General features: G+C 35.9%; 1 protein-coding gene across 6 annotated transcripts in view; it reads left to right on the top strand.

The window, feature by feature from the left end:
• The window catches only part of RFX3 (regulatory factor X3), a 298,160-nt gene that overhangs the window by 83,604 nt on the left and 193,190 nt on the right, over positions 1–21,366 (top strand). Inside the window, exon 2 of one of the 6 annotated variants that reach the window (XM_082615491.1) lies at positions 7,231–7,336. The exons of the other annotated variants lie outside the window; for them this stretch is intronic. The gene's annotated coding sequence lies outside the window, so the exon portion shown is untranslated. The remainder of the gene's footprint in view (positions 1–7,230; positions 7,337–21,366) is intronic. 6 annotated transcript variants of the gene reach the window in all.

A 21,366-nucleotide genomic window follows, 5' to 3' on the forward strand; every position in this document is an offset into this window, starting at 1 on the left:
GAAAAGCGTCGAATTAAACTGATGGTGTGCAATTGCAATTAGTAAGAAGCATAGCACTAATGAGGAAAAGAACCAGGCAGGTCAAAACTGTAGCAAAGGTAAATGAAGCACTCTCTAATGAATAAGCAAACGTGACTCAGTGCACAGAAAAACTGAGTGAGGCAGAGATGCCCAGGGAGCCCTAGAATGAAAATAGCTGGCAAACCTCAAAAGGGATGGAGCTGAGTGTAGAGATGGGGAAATAAAAAAGAAAGGGTCTGAGTAAGGGTTACTGGTGAGTCCTGAGGCTGGCAAAGATTGCCAGGGAGAATGTGAGAAACTGAGTATCTTCTTGGTGGTTCTGACAGAAATGCTAAAGATTATGCTTGAAGAGCCCGGAAACACTGATCTGGGACTTGCTGGAGGGAAACTTAAATGTATTAAGTGTGCACAGTGCGCCAGGTGTATTATGTCATTTAATCCTTATATCAACTCTTATTTATTATGTCATTTTAGTCTTACATCAACTCTTTAAGGGAGTGTATTGTTAATTACAGTATTACAGATGAAAGAAATGAGGCACAGAGGGGGTTGAGAATATGCTACAAACCACACAGCAACTAATCAGGTAAACTATGATCAGGGTTTACAATTTTGAATTTTTAATTTCAAAGCAGTTTGGGAGATCAAGACAGAGAGAGAAAATCAATTCAGTGTAGCATACACGCCGACACTTAGGAGGAGGGCAACCATCAATACATTTTTGGAGTTTATGGGTTGTATTGATTAAGAGAAAGGAGTTTAAAATGGCAGCTCTTAGGTTCACGTAGTTTAGAGCAGTTGAAAAATGAAGGTTGGGGTAGGCTGCTGTACTGAAAGGGCCTCAGAATGGACTGAGGACTGGAGACAGCTAAAGGAGCAAGTGCACTTGAGGATCAACTGAAAGGTGGAGATGGGGTTATTTTTGGTCCTTTTAATTATCATTTCACATTCATTTTGATCTTGTCAGGAGTCTTATAGACTAAAGAGAGTGATATGTGGCTCTCCTTTTGGGTGGAAGAGAGAAATTTCAGGGGTTATTCTTAGAGTCTGGCAAACTGGTTGTTAGTATAATAGTCCATTTGTGAATGGGAAAGGAGAAAAATGAAAAACCACTGTGAGTTGTAAGGATGTAATATGTTTTAAATGGTGTGTTTATGTTTACAGAGTAAATCTCAAGAGCAAATTAATTACATGTCTGTAGTTCTTAAGTAGGCTGAGTGGGGAAAAAGCATGATTTAATCTTGCTTTATTGCTGGCCAAATCTCTAGGCTGGCCATTTTTTCCTTTTAATAAAAATCCTTGTGGTTCCTTGTCTTTCCATTAGCTCATAGTTGAGAGCTCTGGTAAGTTGTCTGTGAGACGGAGTGTATTAGGCTTGCCTGATTAAAATTGTTCATGAGAGATCAAGCAGACAAGGGACTTTTAGCATAATTAAAAAAGCACTGCTAGCCTTTAAAGATGAGATTTCAGAGATTTCTGAACTTATATCCACCTGTAGGGAAGTGTGTTTGTGTAATTAGATTCCAGTTCTCTCACGAACCCTTCTTACTTAATTCACACATGGTATCCTTTCCTTTTATGGAATATCATATTCTCATGTAGGAGACAAGAAATATTGAAAGGAGCCAGAACTTGAATGAACTGAAACATTTCCCTTGAAGATCACATGTGATAAGTTAAACAATCAGTTACCTCCTTATGTCAACCTGTTTATTTATAAAAGGAAACTCAGGAGCAAAGTTGAAGATAGTAAAGGGAAAAATCAAAACAAATTGCATATCTTGTGTTTGCCGCCTAATCTGAGAAAATTTACACCAGCTTTTGGAAAATATTCTCATTTTATTTAATGGACAGCTTAGCCCAAGTTTTTTGTTTTTGTTTTTTGTCTTTTTATAGTCCAAATTTTTCAGTGCTGGGATCTGAAGTCATTCAGTTATTATCCCCATTTTACTATCATGTTTCAGAAAAAAAAGATGATTACAGTTAATGTGGTTTAAAATGGCTTCTTTTGTCCTTTTAAAGCAAAGCTGACTGCTATATACTGTTTGAGTACTTTATAGAGCACCACAGTTTTCCTCCTATGTGTTTTTTAAAATACATTTTAATTTTTCAGAAAGGAACCCTTTCTAGCATAAATCAAAACGTTATTGCTATAATGAGGCAGCATTTTAAAAGAAAATTACCAAGGTGTGAATTTTTTTTTGCCTACCTGTATAAGGCGTTTATTTCATAGACTAAGGATTTCTGCACATGTGAATATTTCTTTAGGAAAGGCATTTTCCTCAGCTGATAACTAGTGCTTTGTTTTCACCTGGAAGATTGCTTTCGAACATCTCTCTTGTAATTAAAATAATTTTTCCATTAGCTGAGAGTGGTTCTCAAAGCTTCTTGACTTTTTTTTAGTTCCATCTTATTTTGCATTTTTAAAAAGAATTAGGTCTAGCCTGATTATAACATAAAACACCAGTGTCCAACAGGAACCTAAGCTATTTCCATGTCAGCTCTGTACAAGTGAATAAGGTGAAAAAAGAAGCCCCCCAAAATGTACCTTAAATTATCCCAGTTATATATTAAGACTGATTTTAGGAACTTAATCAAAGATACATTGGCCAGGCATAAAAATATTTTAATTTTAAATCATGAAGAATGGAAGCAAGGAACCTGAAATTTTAAATGGTGGGAGTTTTTTTGATGTCATATTATCTGCAGGAGGAGAGCTCTAAACAAGTTTGTATCTTGAAATGGTAAAATCTGTGAATAGTTTTGTTTGTGGGAGGAGGTCACAAAAAGTTTATTCCTCTGGATTTCTTCTTGACAAGTAATCAGAGTAGTTCACAGATCCCCTGGTTTCCAACCATTTCATATAGTCTTGAGAATTAATTTTTGCATCAAATTATATATACCCTTAGTTTTGATTGAATAAACTGTTTTAATAGGGCTCCATGATCAAATAGGCTAGTTGCTTCATTTAAGACATAATAGTTGCTTCAATTAAGACATAATTTAGGATGAAATCATGTAGAATTAACGAGGTGTAGTGTGTCTGTTATAATTGTGGCAACTAGTATATCTCTGTTATAGGCAGTACAATTTATTTTGTATATCAATAAAAAGGGAAAACCCTTATGTTTTCCTTATTCTTGTTTAATTCAAGTTTAGTTTAATTCTTGTTATTGGTTACTATAGCCATTTAATTGCTTATTCATCCACCTGGCCATCATCCATTCATTTAGTCAATAAACACTTATTGAACCTTCCATATGTCAGGAATTGGGCTTGGGTACTGGTGATTTAGAGATGAATAACTGTTTTTGAGATTTTTTTTGCACGAAACAAAATTACAAATAATTATTAGTATGAATAGAGTGATGTACATGTAAAAGAAGGTACTCTAATTGTTGCTGAATGTCAATGAAGATTTCAATAGAGGAGACAATATTTAAAGTGAGTCTGGAAGGATAAAAGTTTCTTCACCAGGCTGAAAATAAGAGGAAAGACATTCAGAGAAGTGAAAGCAGAAAGTACAAATGTATTGCATTTCATAAGACTTGCCAGTATTTTAGTATATCTGGAATATATAGGAGAAATAAATGGAAGTGGTGTTGGAAAAGTAGACAAGAAGGTCTCTCATTCACCATGTTGATGAGTTTAGACTTCTAAGGAGAGGAGTTACAAGGCACTGAGGGAAATGAAGCTGGATGAATAACATGAGAAAATTTGTATTTTTTTTTTTTTTTTTTTTGCGTTATGCGGGCCTCTCACTGTTGCGGCCTCTCCCATTGCGGAGCACAGGCTCCGGACGCGCAGGCTCAGCAGCCATGGCCCATGGGCCCAGCCGCTCCGCAGCATGTGGGATCCTCCCAGACCGGGGCACGAACCCGTATCCCCTGCATTGGCAGGCGGACTCTCAACCACTGCGCCACCAGGGAAGCCCCAAAATTTGTATTTTTGAAAAATAAATTGGGCAGGAAATATTTGGATAGGGAGGAAAGAGATTACACAGTGACCATCAGATGGTCCCTATTTCTTCAGTGAACTAGGAGGCAGTCTTATATCATTGGGTTTTTGGAACCAGACTTGACTTCAGATCCTCAATGTGAAGGTCCCCTTAACTTCCCTCAGCCTATGAGTTTTCATTTGTAAAATGGGGATAATAGCTATCTTGCAGTATTGTAAAGTTCATGTGCTCAAAATGCTTTGCTCAGATTTCTAGGCTTACAATATATATTCAATAAATGGCAGCAATTATTATTAGTTATTGACCTATAAGTACTTAAAATTACATGGTAAACATTATAAGTGCTCCTTTCCCTCAAGAAATTTATAAAAATTTAGTATGTGCAAAAACAGATGAAGATAAATACATATTTTACAAACTATGTTTATTTTTGAAGGCTTCTTTATTGCTTTCCCTGTGTGGATGACCCAGTTGAAGATTGACAAGTGTGTTCATTAACCTTGCTCATATATTCCCAAATACTTTAAACCATTCAAAATATTTGGTGTTGGTGGCTTTATGGTCTGGTGAATATGATTAATTAATTAATTATGGGAATTTCTTCTAGAACCTCACTTAACAGGTGATTGTTTGAGTTTCTGCTTAAACTCCTTTGCGAGGGTACTTTACCCTACAGAGAAATCCATGTTTGGACAGCTCGAATTGGAATTGTAGAATATTCTTCTCATGTATCTGACGCAGCTTCTTTTTCATTTCTACTGCGTGGGTACTAGTTCTCTCTTGAAGCCACATAGACCAAGTTTAATCAATCTTTCACTTGCTGTGCCATCAGCTGTTTGTCAAAAACCATCATCCCTTTTTTGAAGCTTCTCATTTCCAGGCTTAGTGTATTTTCAGGTTTTCCAGGTTTTGTGGTTGTTAATTTTTTAAAAAAAAACAGGTTTGTTGAAGTATGTGTGACATAAAATAAACTGCACATATGTAAAGTATATAACTTTGATATATGCACATATCTGTGAAACCATAACTGCAATCACAATAATGGCTATGCAGTCACCCCAATAGTTTCCTTGTGTCTCTTTATATTCTCTTTGTTCCACCACCCCCTGTCCCATCACGCCCGGTCCCACCCTCCCAACCCCTGCAATTACTCCTCTGTTTCTGTCAATATAAATTAGTTTACATTTCCTGAAGTTTATATAAATGGAATCATACAGTATGCATTCTTTTTTTTTGTCTGGCTTCTTTCAGTCAGCATACTTATTTTGAGATTTATCCATATTGTTGCAGGTAACAATATTTTATTTCCTTTTATTGATGAGTATTGTCCCATTATAAGGATATACCACAGTTAGTTTATCCATTCACCTGTTGATGGACAATTGGGTTATGGCCAGTTATTGAGTATTATGATTAAAGTAATTATGACCATTGATGTTATAAGACTTTGTATGGACATAGGCTTTCTTTCTGGGGGAGGAGGGTAATACCTAGGAGTAGAATAGTTGGGTTATATGATGGGTAATATGTTTAAATATTTAAGAAACTTCCAAACTTTTCAAACTGATGGAACCTTTTTACATCCCCACCAGCATAGTATGAGAGTTCTAGTTCCTCTGCATCCTTACCAATGCTTGGTAAATCAAGCTCATTCTAATGTGTGTGTAGTGGTTTTTCCTTGTGGTATTAATTTGCATCATCCTAAGGTTAACGATTTTGAACATGTGCTCATTTATTATCTTTATATCTTCTCTGGTGTCTGTTCAGATCTTTTGTCCATTTTAAATCAGTTTATTTTTGAATTTTAAGAGTTCTTTATACATTATTGATACAAGTCTTGTACTGGATATATGATTTGCAGATATTTTCTCCTAGTCAGCTTGTCTTTTCATTCCCAAACAGTGTCTTTCAAATAGTAGAAGATTTAATTTTGGTAAAGTCTTATTTATCAGTTTTACCTTTTCTGGATTATACTGTTGGCATCTTATCTAAAAAATCTTCGCCTAACTCAAAATCTAAAATATTTTATTACATATTTTGTTATAAAAGTTTTATGGTTTTACTTTTTACACTTATGTCTATAATCCATTTTTATAATAAAATTTTTACTTTGGAATAGTTTTAGACTTGCAGAAAAGTTGCAAAGGTAGTAAGTACATAGAGTTCCTGTATACCACTCATCCACTTTCTCTTATTATTAACATCTTACATAACCATGGTAAATTTGTCAAAACTAGGCAGTCAATATAGGTACATTACTATTAACTAGACTTTATTTAGATTTCACCAGTTTTTTCTTCTTTTTTTGCGGTACGCGGGCCTCTCACTGTTGTGGCCTCTCCCATTGCGGATCACAGGCTCTGGACGCGCAGGCTCAGCGGCCATGGCTCACGGGCCCAGCCGCTCCACGGCATTTGGGATCTTCCCAGACCGGGGCATGAACCTGTGTCCCCTGCATCGGCAGGTGGACTCTCAACCACTGCGCCACCAGGGAAGCCCTCACCAGTTTTTTTTTAACTGTTTTCTGTTCCAGAATTCAGTCCAGAATTTCTTATTGTGTTTAGGGCTCATGCCCCCTCAGTCTTCTCTGATCCTTGACAGTTTCTTAGTCTTTCCTTGTTTTTAATGACCATGACCATCTTGAGCAGTGCAGGTCAGATATTTTGTAGAATGTCCCTCAATTTGGGGTTGTCTGATGTTTCTCTTGAATAGATTGGGATGATTTTGGGGAGAAGTGGGCATGGATGGACACATGCTATCAACATGCTTTATCACCGGTGCTGCTTAACCATGATTACCCAGCCAAAATGATATTTGCCAGGTTTCTCCACTGTAAAGTTAATCTTTTTGTTTTTTCTTACCCTTTCCATGCTAAAGCATGGAAGCAAGTCACTTCCACTTTTTTGGAAGCAAGTCACTAAGTATAGCCCATGCTCCAGGGAGGTGGGGGGAGGAATTATGCTTTACTTCCTGGAGATGAGTATCTACATAAATTATTTGGAATCCTTTTGTAAGATCAGTACTATAAATGGTATTTATTATTTGTCTCTTCTCCTCCACTTATTTATTTCTTCAATAATTTATTATACCAGTATGGATTCATGTATATTAGTTTTATACTTTAAGTTATAATCAAGTACTATGTTTTTATTTTGCCACTCAACTTATTCTACTTCTGGCCATTCCAGCTCCTGTAGGTTGACTCCTGTGTCCCTTGGACTTACTCTTTTCCTTTTTTTTTCTCTTCTCAGCACTTTGTTTCCTGACACTACAAGATGCCTAAGGTCATCGTATATTTTCAGTGCTCCAGCCTTAGAATGAGCCATTTCTCAAAGGAGCCCTAGATACTTTTCTGGGGTATGTTATTTAGGAACCAAGATGCGGGCACTGGATATGCTGGTTTCTGCTACTGGGGTGTCACTATGTCTAGGTTCTCTCAGCAAGCAGAGCCAGGAAATATATGTATGTATGCTAACTGATGGATATACATATCTATAATTATTTCTGCATCTATCCATTTTTATCTATATTAAGCTAAATGTGAATTCATACTGATGTTGCTCTTTTCCATTACCACATAATGTTTATCCATAATGTCTCTCTCCAGCAGTGAGAAATGTGGTTCTCACCATCCATTTAGTACTTATTTGTTCAACCCCAGTATACGTGTAAAGCAGTTTCAGAGTTGTTAACCTGTACCCTGCAATCCATTTTGAGTTAGTTTTTCTATATGTTGTGAGATGGATGAGGGTTCACTTTTTAAAAATATGAATATCCAACTGTTCCAGCAATATTTGTTTAAAAGGCTGTCCTTTCTCCACTGAAAAGCCTTTGCATCTTTGTTGAAAACTGGTTGTCCATTTAGGTATGGGACAATTTTGGAACTGTATACTATTTGTTGGTGTGTATGTCTATTTTTACTCCAATAACTTATTGTCTTGATTATTGTAGATTCACAGTAAAGTTTGAAATCAGGTAATTTTGTTAGCCCTCTTTTCTTCTTTTTCAAAGTTGTTTGGCTATTCTATGTCATTTGCTTTTTAAAATGAATTTTAGAATCGCTTTGTCAATTTCTACCAAAAAAAAGCCTATTGGAATTTGGATTTGAATTGTATAGAATCTTTAAACAATTTGGGAAGAACTTAACAATATTGAGTCATATAACCCATGACTAAATAATACCTCTCCATTTATTTATATCTTTAACTTCTTTCAGAAATGTTTTGTAGCTGTCAGTGTACAGGTCTTACACATCGTTTGTCAGATTTATTCCTAAGTGTTTCATATGTATTGATGCTATTGCAAATGGTATTGCTTTTTAATTGTAGCTTCCAATGTTTGGTTATTAGTAAATAGACATATGATTGATTTTTTAAATATTGTCACTTAACTTATTCCAGCTCTGGCCTTTGGAAGCTCTTCTAGGTTGGGTCTTGTGTCCCTTGGACTTACTTCCATCTTTTTGTGTGTCTTTTTTTCCTTTTCTCAGCACTTTCTTGTTTTTTGACACTACAAGATGCCTAAGGCTCATCTTATATTTTCCGTGCCCAAGCCTTAGAATCAGCAATTTCTCAAAGGAGACCTGGTGTCTTGAAACTGTTTAAAACTTAATAGTTCTTGTAGCTATTTTATAGATTCTGTCTGAGTTTCTACGTAGAAGATCATGTTGTTTGTGAATAAAGAAAGTTTTACATCTTCCTTTCTCAATACTTTTCATTTCTTTTTCTTGCCCAATTGCACTGGCTAGAACCTCCAGCACAACATAGAACAGAGTGATAGGAGCAACCCTTTCTATCTTGTTCCTGATCATAGAGGAGAAGCAGTCAGTCTTTCACCATTAAGTACGATGTTAACTATAGGTTTGTCATAGATGCACTTTATCAGGCTAAATAAATGTTCTTTTGTTGTCTCCTCTGCAGAGGGTTTTATCAGAAATGGACGTCGAATTTTGTCAAATACGTTTTTGGTACCTTTTTTTTTCTATTTTTTATTTATTTTTAAAATATCTTTATTGGAGTATAATTGCTTTAAATGTTGTGCTAGTTTCTGCTGTACAACAAAGTGAATCAGCTATATGTATACATATATCCCCATATCCCCTGCCTCTTGAGCCTCACTATCCCACCCCTCTAGGTCGTCACAAAGCATTGAGCTGATCTCCCTGTGCTATGCAGCAGCTTCTCACTAGCCGTCCATTTTACATTTGGTAGTGTATATATGTCAGTGCTACTCTCTCAGTTCGTCCCAGCTTCCCCTTACCCACCGTGTCCTCAAGTCCATTCTCTACGTCTGTGTCTTTATTCCTGCCTTGCCACTAGGTTCATCACTACCATTTTTTTCAGATTCCATATATATGCGTTAGCATCCCATATGTGTTTTTCTCGTTCTGACTTACTTCACTCTGTATAACAGACTCTAGGTCCATCCACCTCACTACAAATAACTCAATTTCATTTCCTTTTATGGCTGAGTAATATTCCATTGTATATATGTGCCACATCTTCTCTATCCATTCATCTGTTGATGGACATTTAGGTTGCTTCCACGTCCTGGCTATTGTAAATAATGCTGCAGTGAACATTGTGGTACCTGTATCTTTTTTTTTTTTTTTTTAAAGAAGATGTTGGGGGTGGGAGTTTATTTATTTATTTATTTATTTTTGCTGTGCTGGGTCTTCGTTTCTGTGCGAGGGCTTTCTCTAGTTGTGGCAAGAGGGGCCACTCTTCATCGCGGTGTGCGGGCCTCTCACTATCACGGCCTCTCTTGTTGCGGAGCACAGACTCCAGACACGCAGGCTCAGTAGTTGTGGCTCACAGGCCTAGTTGCTCCGCAGCATATGGGATCCTCCCAGACCAGGGCTCGAACCCGTGTCCCCTGCATTAGCAGGCAGATTCTCAACCACTGTGCCACCAGGGAAGCCCCACGTGTATCTTTTTGAATTATGATTTTCTCAGGGTATATACCCAGTAGTGGGATTGCTGGGTCATATGGTAGTTCTACTTTTAGTTTTTTAAAGAACCACCATACTGTTCTCCATAGTGGCTGTATCAATGTACATTCCCACCAACATTGCAGGAAGGTTCCCTTTTCTCCACACCCTCTCCAGCATTTATTGTTTGTAGATTTTTTATCATGGCCATTCTGAGTGGTGTGAGGTGATACCTCATTGCAGTTTTGATTTGCATTTCTCTAATGATTAGTGACGTTGAGTATCTTTTCCTATGTTTGTTGGCAATTTGTATGTCTACTTTGGAAGAATGTCTGTCTAGGTCTTCCGCCCATTTTTGGATTCGGTTTATTTTTTTGATATTGCACTGCATGAGTTGCTTGTGTATTTTGGAGATTAATCCTTTGTCAGTTGCTTCGTTTGCAAGTATTTTCTCCCATTCTGAGGGTTGTCTTTTCATCTTGTTTATGGTTTCCTTTGCTGTGCAAAAGATTTTTTTTTTTTTTTTTTTTTTTGTGGTACATTGGCCTCTGACTGTTGTGGCCTCTCCTGTTGCGGAGCACAGGCTCCGGACGCGCAGGCTCAGCAGCCATGGCTCACGGGCCTGGCTGCTCCGCGGCATGTGGGATCTTCCCGGACCGGGGCACGAACCCGTGTCCCCTGCATCGGCAGGCGGACTCTCAACCACTGCGCCACCAGGGAAGCCCTGTGCAAAAGATTTTAAGTTTCATTAGGTCCCATTTGTTTATTTTTGTTTTTATTTCCATTGCTCTAGGATAATCTCAATAGACGCAGTAAAAGCTTTTGACAAAATTCAACACCCATTTATGATAAAAACTCTCCAGAAAGTGGGCATAGAGGGAACCTACCTCAACATAGTAAAAGCCATATTGACAAACCCACAGCCAACATCATTCTCAATGATGAAAAACTGAAAGCATTTCCTCTAAGATCAGGAACAAGAAAAGGGTGCCCACTCTCACCAATGTTATTCAGCATAGTTTGGGAAGTTTTAGCCATGGCAATCAGAGAAGAAAAAGAAATAAAAAGAATCCAAATTGGAGAAGAAATAAAACTGTCACTGTTTGCAGATGACATGATACTCTACATAGATAATCCTAAAGATGCCACCAGAAAACTATTAGAGCTAATCAATGAATTTAGTAATGTAGCAGGATACAAAATTAATGCACAGAAATCTGTTGCATTCGTATATATTAACAACAAAAAATCAAAGAGAAATCAAGGAAACACTCGCGCTTACCATTGCAACAAAAAGAATAAAATACCTAGTAATAAACCTACCTAAGGAGGGAAAAGACCTGTATGCAGAAAACTATAAGACAGTGATGAAAGAAATTAAAGATGATACAAACAGATGGAGAGATATACCATGTTCTTGGATTGGAAAAATCAACATTGTGAAAATGACTATACTACCCAAAGAAATCTACAGATTCATTGCAATCCCTATCAAACTACCAAAGGCATTTTTCACAGAACTAGAACAAAAAATTTTACTATATGTATGGAAACACAAAAGACCCCAAATGGCCAAAGCAATCTTGAGAAAGAAAAACGGAGCTGGAGGAATCAGGCTCCCTGACTTCAAACTATACTACAAAGCTACAGTAATCAAGGCAGTATGGTACTGGTACAAAAACAGAAATATAGATCAATGGAACAGGATAGAAAGGCCAGAGTTAAACCCACACACATATGGTCACCTTATCTTTGATAACGGAGGCAAGAATATACAATGGAGAAAAGACAGCCTCTTCAATAAGTGGTGCTGGGAAAACTGGAAAGCTACATTACTTCCTAACACCATACACAAAAATAAACTCAAAATGGATCAAAGACCTAAATATAAAGCCAGACACTATAAAACTCTAGAGGGAAACATAGGCAGAACACTCTGTGATGTAAATCACAGCAAGATCCTTTTTGGTACCTATTTAGATGATCCTAAGGTTTTCTTTTTTTAGTTTCTTGACATGGTGAATTACATTTAATTCACCATCCCTGAAACCCTGAACTACCTTTGAAACCAATGACTGACTCCACTTGGTCTTGATATATTATCTTTTATGGATATTGTTAGATTCAGCTTTTTAGAATTTTTATTTATGTTTATGGGGAATATTGGTCTCTAGTTTCCTTAAAAAATATCTATGTCTGGTTTTGGTATCAGAGTAATGCTGGTCTCAGAGTATAGATTGGAAAGTATTCTTTCCTCTTTAATTTTTGGGAAAATTGTTAGGTTTATTCTTCAGTGAAGCCATCTGGGCCTGCAATTTTTCTTGTGGGAATGTTTTTAACTATAAATTCAATTTCTGTAGTAGATAGAGGTTTACTCACATTATCTATTTCTTCTTGAGTGAGCTTTGGTAATTTGTGTCTTTCAAGGAATTGATTATTTTTTCTAAGTTGTCAAGGTTATTGGTATAAAGTTGTTACAGTATTCTCATATGATCTGTAGATTAGTGGTGTCACTTCTCTCATTCCTGACATCTTTAATTTCTGATCAGACATGTCTATCTAGACATCTATCAATTTATTGACTATTTTAAAGAATAAGCTTTCTATTTCATTTACTTTTCCTGTTTTACTGTTTTCTACCTCATTGAATTCTGCTATGATCTTTATTATTTACTCTTCTGCTTACTTTGGGTTTTATATGCCCTACTTTTTCCTGGTCTTAGGGTAGAAGCTGAAGTCATTGAGTTGAAACCTTTCCTTTTTTCTGATATAGATGTTGTGTACTACAGATCTCCCTCTAAAAACTGCTTTAGCAGCATCCCATAAAGTTTAATATGGTGTGTTTTCATTTTTATTCAGTTGAAAATACTTTCCAACTCCACTTTTTGTTTCTTCTTTGACTCTTTGGTTATTTAGAAATGTCTTATTTAATTCTAAAATATTTGGGAGCTTTCCAGAGATCTTTCTGTTATTGTTTTCTAATTTAGTTCATTTGTGAGCAGAGAATATACTTTGTATGACTTGAATTCTTTTAAATTTGAGACTTGTTTTATGGCCAGAATATTCTATATCTTGGTTTCTATCAGTTTTTGTTTCATGTTTTTTAAAGCTCTTTATTAGGTACCTAAGCATTTAGGATTATTATGTTCTCTTGATGAATTGACCACTTTATTATGAAATTATCCTCTGTATCCTGGTAATAGTTCTTTTCTGAAGTCGACTTTTTCTGATATTGGTATAGCCACTCTAGGTTTCTTTTGACTAGTGTTAGTATGGTGTGTCTTTTTCTATCCTTTTGCTTTTACCCTGTTTGTGTCTATATTTAAGGTACATTTTTCAAAGACAACATATTGTTGGGTCTTGCTTTTTTAGGAGTGTGATAATATGTGTCTTTTAACTGGAGTGTTTAGATCATTTACATTTACTATGGTTGTTGATATGGTTCATTGTAAGTGTGTCATCTTACTGTTCGTTCTCTGTTTGTCCCATCTGTTCTTTGTTCCCTGTTTCTCTTTTTCTACCTTCTTTTGTTTATTTGTATACTGTTTCTCCGATGGTTTCTAGACCCTTTAAGCATCCTGGTTGTCATTGTGTGTTACCTTCAATTTTTTAATAGGTAAATGTAGATTTATTATGTCAAGGTCTCCAAGCCTGAATGTTTAATGTTTTCTAAATGTTTTTGACTAGGAATTTAAGGGTTTTTTTCTTAATCCTAAAAAAAAATTGCTTACTAATTTTACATCTGCCGTAATACTTAGATGTTAACGTACATCAGTGTTTTACTTGGTGTTGAATGACCTTTTTTAGAATCAACTATTGGCTTCTGTGTTCTTTCCATTCCTTGATGTAAGACTTTTTATAAGGAGGTGACATACTTGGAGCCTGAGGGTGCTTACTCGTGAGGACCAGATGAACTGGATCTTAGAGAAGCCAGCTTGTATTCCTAGGCTTATCAGTGTTCATCTGTCTTGATTCAGGATCTTTTCTTCCATTTTATTTAGAAAGAGGAGAAAAAGATATGAGAGAGAAATTATTAGTTATTTTCTATATCAGTCTACTCCTGTTTTCCCAAATAAAAGGACTGATGGAATGTACTTTTCAAAAAAAATGGGAAACATATTCCTATTTAATTTCAAAGAAGCACATCCATTATGTCATCCAACATAGAGAATGCATTTCATGTCTTGTAATTTCAGTAGAGAAGAGAATGGCATGATGAAGAGAGAAGGGAGAGATGTGCTTAGGTTTGAGTAGTGATATGGTTATTTTATCAGATTTGGAAGTAGGCAGATCAGCACCTGACTGTCTTGGATCCTAGGAAGTGACAAAGTATGAGCTCTATATGTAGGTTCCCAAGAGGCCTGTGTTTGAAATAGGCCATTCACTCTGGCCTGGAACTGAGAAAAAAGAATTTCTCCAGATTCCTCCTTTCCTGAAGTTGCCTTATCCCTAGAGGTTTTCCTTGAAGTAGCTTTGTCACTAGAGGATTTTTGTTGAAGTAGCTCTAGTTTCTAGAAGATATATAAATCAGGATATATTTGTTCATTTTGTATTTCAAGTCTAGCTCTTAAAATTTCAAAGAAGCAGAATGTGGTACATCCCTATTAAATGCAGGTGCTTTCTGCCCTGTTTACTTCAGACAGTTGAGTGTCTATAGTGGTTAGAACTGATGATTTGTAAGCCAATGAATGGATGCCAAAAACTAAATGTCTCTGGAGTACAGTGGAGCCTATAGTCTAGTCTCCATGAATATTAGGGCAGTGTGCCAACTACAGCTGGCTTAATTCTGCAAGCAGGAGCCCTTTGCAGAAGGACTCATGGTAATTAACCAATTCAAAGTGCAATATTTTCCTTTCATTAATTTGGCAGAAAGCAACTAAATATCTACAGCAAGAATGTTTTTGACATTTTCATTTGCTGCTTGGAAAATAATGGATACTTTGAATTGTGCTATAAAAGAAAACTGCTAGGATTTTATCATTTTCATTTTAACTTCTAAATGTGGATTACTGAATTAGGAACTTTTTTTTAAATTAAATAGGAATAGTAGGCTGCAGGGGTCACCAGAATTGACTCATGTTTTGAGGTGATTGGTTTGTTGGAGATTCCTAGGGAGTTTATTGGCTTGGACCCATTACTTTTTTTTTTTTTTTTTTTTTTTTTTGAGGTATTTGGGCCTCTCCCATTGCGGAGCACAGGCTCCGGATGCGCAGGCTCAGCGGCCATGGCTCCCAGGCCCAGCCGCTCCGCGGCATGTGGGATCTTCCCGGGCCAGGGCACGAACCCGTGTCCCCTGCATCGGCAGGCAGACTCTCAACCACTGTGCCACCAGGGAAGCTCCGGACCCATTACTTTTTACATCTCCTTTCTTATATGTCTGAGTAATAGAATTCCCGTTGGGTGTAATAATTTCCTATCCTTTCTCTCTTCTCAAGTTTCTTTCTTTTTTTTTTTTCCTCAGGTTTATTTCTACTTCAAATATGATTTAGAACTTCTCTTTGTTCTGTTTCTTTTGGATTAAAGAAATATTTGTTATCTCAATCAGCTTATTCCAATAATTGTTCATTTTTTACTTTAAAAGAATGTAGTTAGGACCAGCCACCTGGAATGAAGTATTTTGAATAATTTTGGAACTAAGGGTCCAGTGATAACATATTTTTCCCTGGAGGAATTATTGAAATATTTACTTGTTTTAGGATATGTTAATCTTCTTAATATTAATCTGTTATCTTTTGAGAGCATTTATCTTTTCACTAAAAATAAAATCTGTTTAATAATGTTACTCATACCTTTGATTACCGGGGTCTGGTTATTGAAAACTTTATTTTAGTTATTTATTATTTTCATTTATTTGGTTTATTCCTCAATTTAACATTTTCTCCTTGTGCAATTTTGACACATATTGGATATTGGCATAACTCTTGAAATCCCAAAGAATAGCCTGGCCTCACAGGGAACTGGACCTCCTCATCAGTAAAGCCATTAGGAACCTAGCTACTAGTAATATTCTCCTCACCTTTTATGTTTGCTTTTATCTACATGTCTCATCATTCTTCACAGTCTATAAATTGACTTTCACATGACCAAATATATTGTCACTTTTACGTTTTATTACCACAGTGTTCAATATACAATGAAAATTATTAGACATGCAAAAAACAAACAAATAAATAACCCAGGAAAATATTATTCCCTAGTGAAGAAAAAAATAAATAAAACAGACCTTGAGATGGCCTAGATGTTGGATTTACTTGACAAAGACTTAAGTATGCACACCCATATCAAGACTTAAAAAAACAAAAAGCAGTTACTGTGGTCTTAATGAGTGAATAGATAGGATATCTTGGCAAAGAAATGAAAACTATAAAAAGGAGCTAAATAGAAATTCTAGAACTGGAAAGAACAATGACTGTAATTAAAATTTTATTGGTTGAGCTTAACAGCATATTGGAGATAGTAGAAAAATCAGTGAACTTGAAGCATATCAATAAAATTTATTCAATATGAAGAACCTAGAAAGAAAAGATTGAAGAAAGATGAACAGAGACTCAGGGACTTAAGGGACAACACCTAATGATTTAGCATATGTGTAATTGGAGTCACAAAAGAAGAGTATGAGAATGGGGCATAAAAATTATTTCAGAAATAATGGTTGAAAGTTTTCTGTATTTAAAAAAACATCAATTTACACATCTAGGAAGCTAGGCACATTATAGTTAAACTGCTGAAATATCCAGTAGTCAATATGGTGGTGATAAGGAGACTGTCAAGTGGCTTTAAGTATTCCACCATCATTTTGGAAGGAGCAGTTAACTTTATCCCACATGGGGAAGGATATGGTGCAGGAAGGTAAGGCTGTTTTATATATTTTAAAATATGGAATCATGAAGTCTTTCTACATGCCCAGATCCATTTTAAAATACAGGATTTTGCTTTTCATATTATAAAAATAATGCATGCTCATTAGAGGAAATATAATATAGAAATAGAATATAATCTGCCTGTGATCAAATGGCTTTTGGCCCTTTTATTCTACCATGTTTCCTTTTCTTTCTTTTCTTTATTTTTGCCAAGCAGTAGGAAACGATTTTTAAAAATACAGAAGTTTCTTATTTAAGACATATTGCTTTTTAAAATAGTCCTAAAGTCTGATCTCTAGCTAAAGTTTTAACATTAAATTAAGTTGGGACTGATATTCTTTCTGTGAGAAAAGCTCAGGTTGAATTCAGTCCTCTCTCCTCTCTCTCTCTCAATTTCTCTCTCTGCCCCACTGTCTCTCTCTCTCTCTTTTAGAGATTAACTGATTGTGGATGAGAAATTACTCACAGAATTGTAGACCATGAAAATCATAATTTCTGTATTAGGAAACCTGAATACATTTTTTTTTTCAATTAATAAGACAGTCAACTATGTGACTGAACTTTATATTTATCTTTTCTCCTCCCACATCTTGGGGAAGATATTGGCCGCTAAAAACTGTCTATATACACCTATGAATATTTTTTTTTCTCAATCAAGTGATATGTGGACAAAATGAAATTGATTTTTTACCTGAATGTCACCAAAGACAGCTTCCTGTTTCTTGTTTATTTAGATTTTTTTTATCAGAGGAACATAGATCGGAATCTGCAATGGTTCTCAAAATTCCAAAGTGGTAAGTGAGACCATTTAAGTCTTTTCTTACCAGTATTTAATTATTTTTTTCTGTATAGTTCTTAACAAATATTTTAAACGATGAGTCACATCAATACTGGGGTCCTTTGCTTTTAACAGCAGCTTTCTTTTTAACAATTTTACCATCTGGTAGCTTTGTACTCTTGTTATTAAAAGTTCTATATCTGTATCCTCAGGGCTATGATTTATTTGGAACCTGGAACAGGGTTCGAGAGGAATAGTGAGAAACTTTGTGGAGCAGAGGCTACCTTCATGTTGTCCACATTTCCCTCATCCATTTGGAGCTGAATTCCAGAAGTTGATGGCTCTTTGACCCAACTTCTAGTTGATTGTGGCAGATTGAGAATAGAGATGGCACCATCTTGTTTTCACCCCACCAATTCAAGAAATGTAGCCTAGACCCTTTAAGTCTGAGGCTCATGTGGAGGAGGAAGTTAAAATGAATCTAAAAACATTTACAAGTTTTAAAATACGTGCTAATACGAAATATCCACATAGGACAAATAAAAGCTGCTCAACAAATGGGGGCTTAGATTATGTTTGTATTTAACACCAGAATTACTTTAGTAATGAATTTGGCTGTAAACTACAAAACCAGTTTTAAAGTCTTATAGATACCTTGTGCATTCTAGTCTTTTCCTTTGCATGAAGTTCCTGCCTTCTCAGTTTTTGTTGCAAGTAATAAAAACGATATTTTCTTTCTTTTTTTTTTTTTTTGCGGTACGCTGGCCTCTCACTGTTGTGGCCTCTCCCGTTGCGGAGCACAGGCTCCGGATGCGCAGGCTCAGCGGCCATGGCTCACGGGCCCAGCCGCTCCGCGGCATGTGGGATCTTCCCGGACCAGGGCACGAACCCGTGTCCCCTGCATCGGCAGGCAGACTCTCAACCACTGTGCCACCAGGGAAGTCCAAAACGATATTAAAAAAAAAAAAAAAAAAAGACAATGAATATTGACCACAAATGAAATACATTAGCTAATGTAACTCAAAAATCCAAAGATGGGGCTACTTTGGGAATGATCTGGTGGGTCCATGACTTCCTTTCTTTATTCTGGCTTCCTGGTGTTGGCTTCATTCTGATATTGCTGTCTTGGTTCTGATTTAGCTCCTAAGGCTTATTGCTCCCATATTTACCTCCCCTCGAAAAAAGAGTATTTGTCTCAGTATTGCCAACAAAAGTCCTGATATTTATTCTGATTCAGCCTGTGTAGGTCATATTTCACCTCAGAACTAATCACGGTGGCCATGATAGTTGAAAGTTGTAATTGTTGAATTGTGCTGGACTGTGTGTTCCATCCCTGAAGTAAAGGGTTGAATTAACTTCTTTGGAACCCTTGGATTCCCAAATTAAAGTTCTGTCTTCTGGGAAAAGAAAAGAGGAGAGTAAATGTGAAGGGAGGTGATTAATGTTTACCACATATGCCATCATACTTTACGTCTGCCTCACATTTAAGATGTATTTTAAACTAACCTTTGTCCTATTTCTAACGTTAGGGAGCTTTTTTTCCCCCTGAAAAGCAGGAAAAACACAATTTTCCTGGTCAATTATTTTCCATTTATAGGACAGCTTGTTATCTTTTTCTGTGTCAACAGTTTTTGGATCATTAGGTAATTCTTGAAATTTCATCAGAAAGTGAATCATTCTAAAGTGTATTTTATTTTCCCATACTGTGGAATTTTACCATTAGGTGGCTTATACCAACCAGGAACTCTGCATTGAGTATGTTAGTGATGAACAGCAATATATTTTAAAAAGCAAAGCACAATTTAAAAAAATTATTAAATACCAAAATATGAAAGGCATGGTACTAGTAGCAAGTATAAAGTTCAGTAATTTGAAATCATAAAACTCAGTTCAAATTTTATAAAAGGGGTAAAGTATATTCTAAAAAAAGACTCTTAGAGGGCATCTAATCTGTTACACTAATTCCCTTTCCAGTAAGCCTGACAGGAAGAGTTTAGCAATGAGAATTCAATAACTACTTTCTTAGAAGCTTCACATTCCATTGTATCTGGAATATAGTGAATATTCAACAAATGTGATTTGATTTTTAATTTGAGCTCCAATTAAAGTAATTATTGTCTTCTGTATATTGAGGGCAAAATCCCAGTGTTTATAACTTTCACCCAGTAGGTGTCTGTTTCTTCCCCTTAGAGAGTAGTGCTTCATACATATGAGGGCAACTATAGGTCCCTATTTCATCTTGTCACCAGAAAAAACATTCATTCATTTCTCATATATGATAACATTGCCAACACACTCACCATTCAACTTACCTTCCTCTTAAATTTCTTTCATTTTTAGTTTGCTTTAAGATGTTCACAAAAGTAGACACCATACCCTTGATATGATCTGAACAGTACAGTTCATATAGTGGGGATATTTATTTCCTTGTTCTAAATATGTTACTTCCAAAATGTTGTTTTTAAATCGCCTTAGTTGAAGTACATGTATTATAAAATGCACAATATATACATTAAAATATACTCATTGCTCAATTGAGTTTTAAAAATTTTATATCCATGTAACCACCACCACCACAATTGATATAGAACATTTCTATACCCCTCAAAACTTCCTGTGCCCACACCTGACTCTCAGCCCCAGGCAAACACTGATCTGCTTTCTAGAATTCCACATAAGAAATGGAATCGTACAACGTGCACTTGTTTGTGTCTGGCTTATTTTGCTCAGCATAATGTTGCGATTCATCCATATTGTCATATGAATAGTTCTTTTCTTTTATTGCTGATTAGTATTCCATTTAATGACAATATCACGACAGGTCCATTCACCTATTGATGGGCATTTGATTGTTTTCAATTCTTGACTATAATGAACAAAGTTGCTATGAACATTTGTGTACAAATCTTTGTTCAGACAAATGTTTTCATTTTTCTTGGATAAATACCTGTGAGTGGAATTGCTGGGTCATATGGTTAGTGTATGTTTAACTTTAGAAGAAACTTCCAAAGTACTTTGTGAAGTGATTGTATGTACCATTTTACATGCCCAATGTCAGTGTGATAATAGCTCCAGTTCATACACATCCACTCATTGTTTTAAAGGTGAGTAGAATTCGTAGCATATGTTTGGGTAGTTTTAAATTGATGTTAGGAAAGCAGTCTGTAGTCATCCAGAGTCTCCATTTAGTCTGACTAGTCTGTAGTATAGTCCTAAAATTAGGAAGTAACTTGTTTTCATCTTTTATCCTCTCAGGATTGCCAGTTTTCTTTCAGATCTTTAGCTTTCTGACAAAAAGTACTATTTTTGTAGAGCTGCTTTTTCTGTATGTTTGCTTTTTTAAATATAGCTCCATTGTGACAGTCCAGTCAGGCATTATACTGAAATCATATTTCTGAAATACATTTCTCCTTTTGAAGTTATTCATGTTTATAAAACCCCTTGCTTCTCAATGTGTCTTATATGTAGCAGATCTTTACACATAGCAGGTGCTCAGTCAATGTCTCCTTGTTTCTTGAATACCATGTTTTCACTCCATAATATGTATTATTTGCCTCCTAAGCAAGTAGCTAAATTGGGCAGAACTGTAAATAAATCTGACTTTTTATGGAACCTTCTTAACTAGAATAATGAGTGATTCAAATTGTTGAATTTGATCTGTAAATCAATTAGAAGATCTTTTATTCCCCATAGCATCAAAGGGTAGAGAAGAGGTGCTTCTGATAAAGCAGTGGTTAGTGGGTTTCTCCTTTGCTGTCTAACAATTCAAAATTCATTTATATTGTAAACTCTAAATCCTGTAAGCTGGGACACATCCACT

This window comes from Mesoplodon mirus, assembly GCF_964341445.2.
Source record: "Mesoplodon mirus genome assembly, chromosome: 1".
Taxonomy (NCBI): Eukaryota; Metazoa; Chordata; class Mammalia; order Artiodactyla; family Ziphiidae; genus Mesoplodon; species Mesoplodon mirus.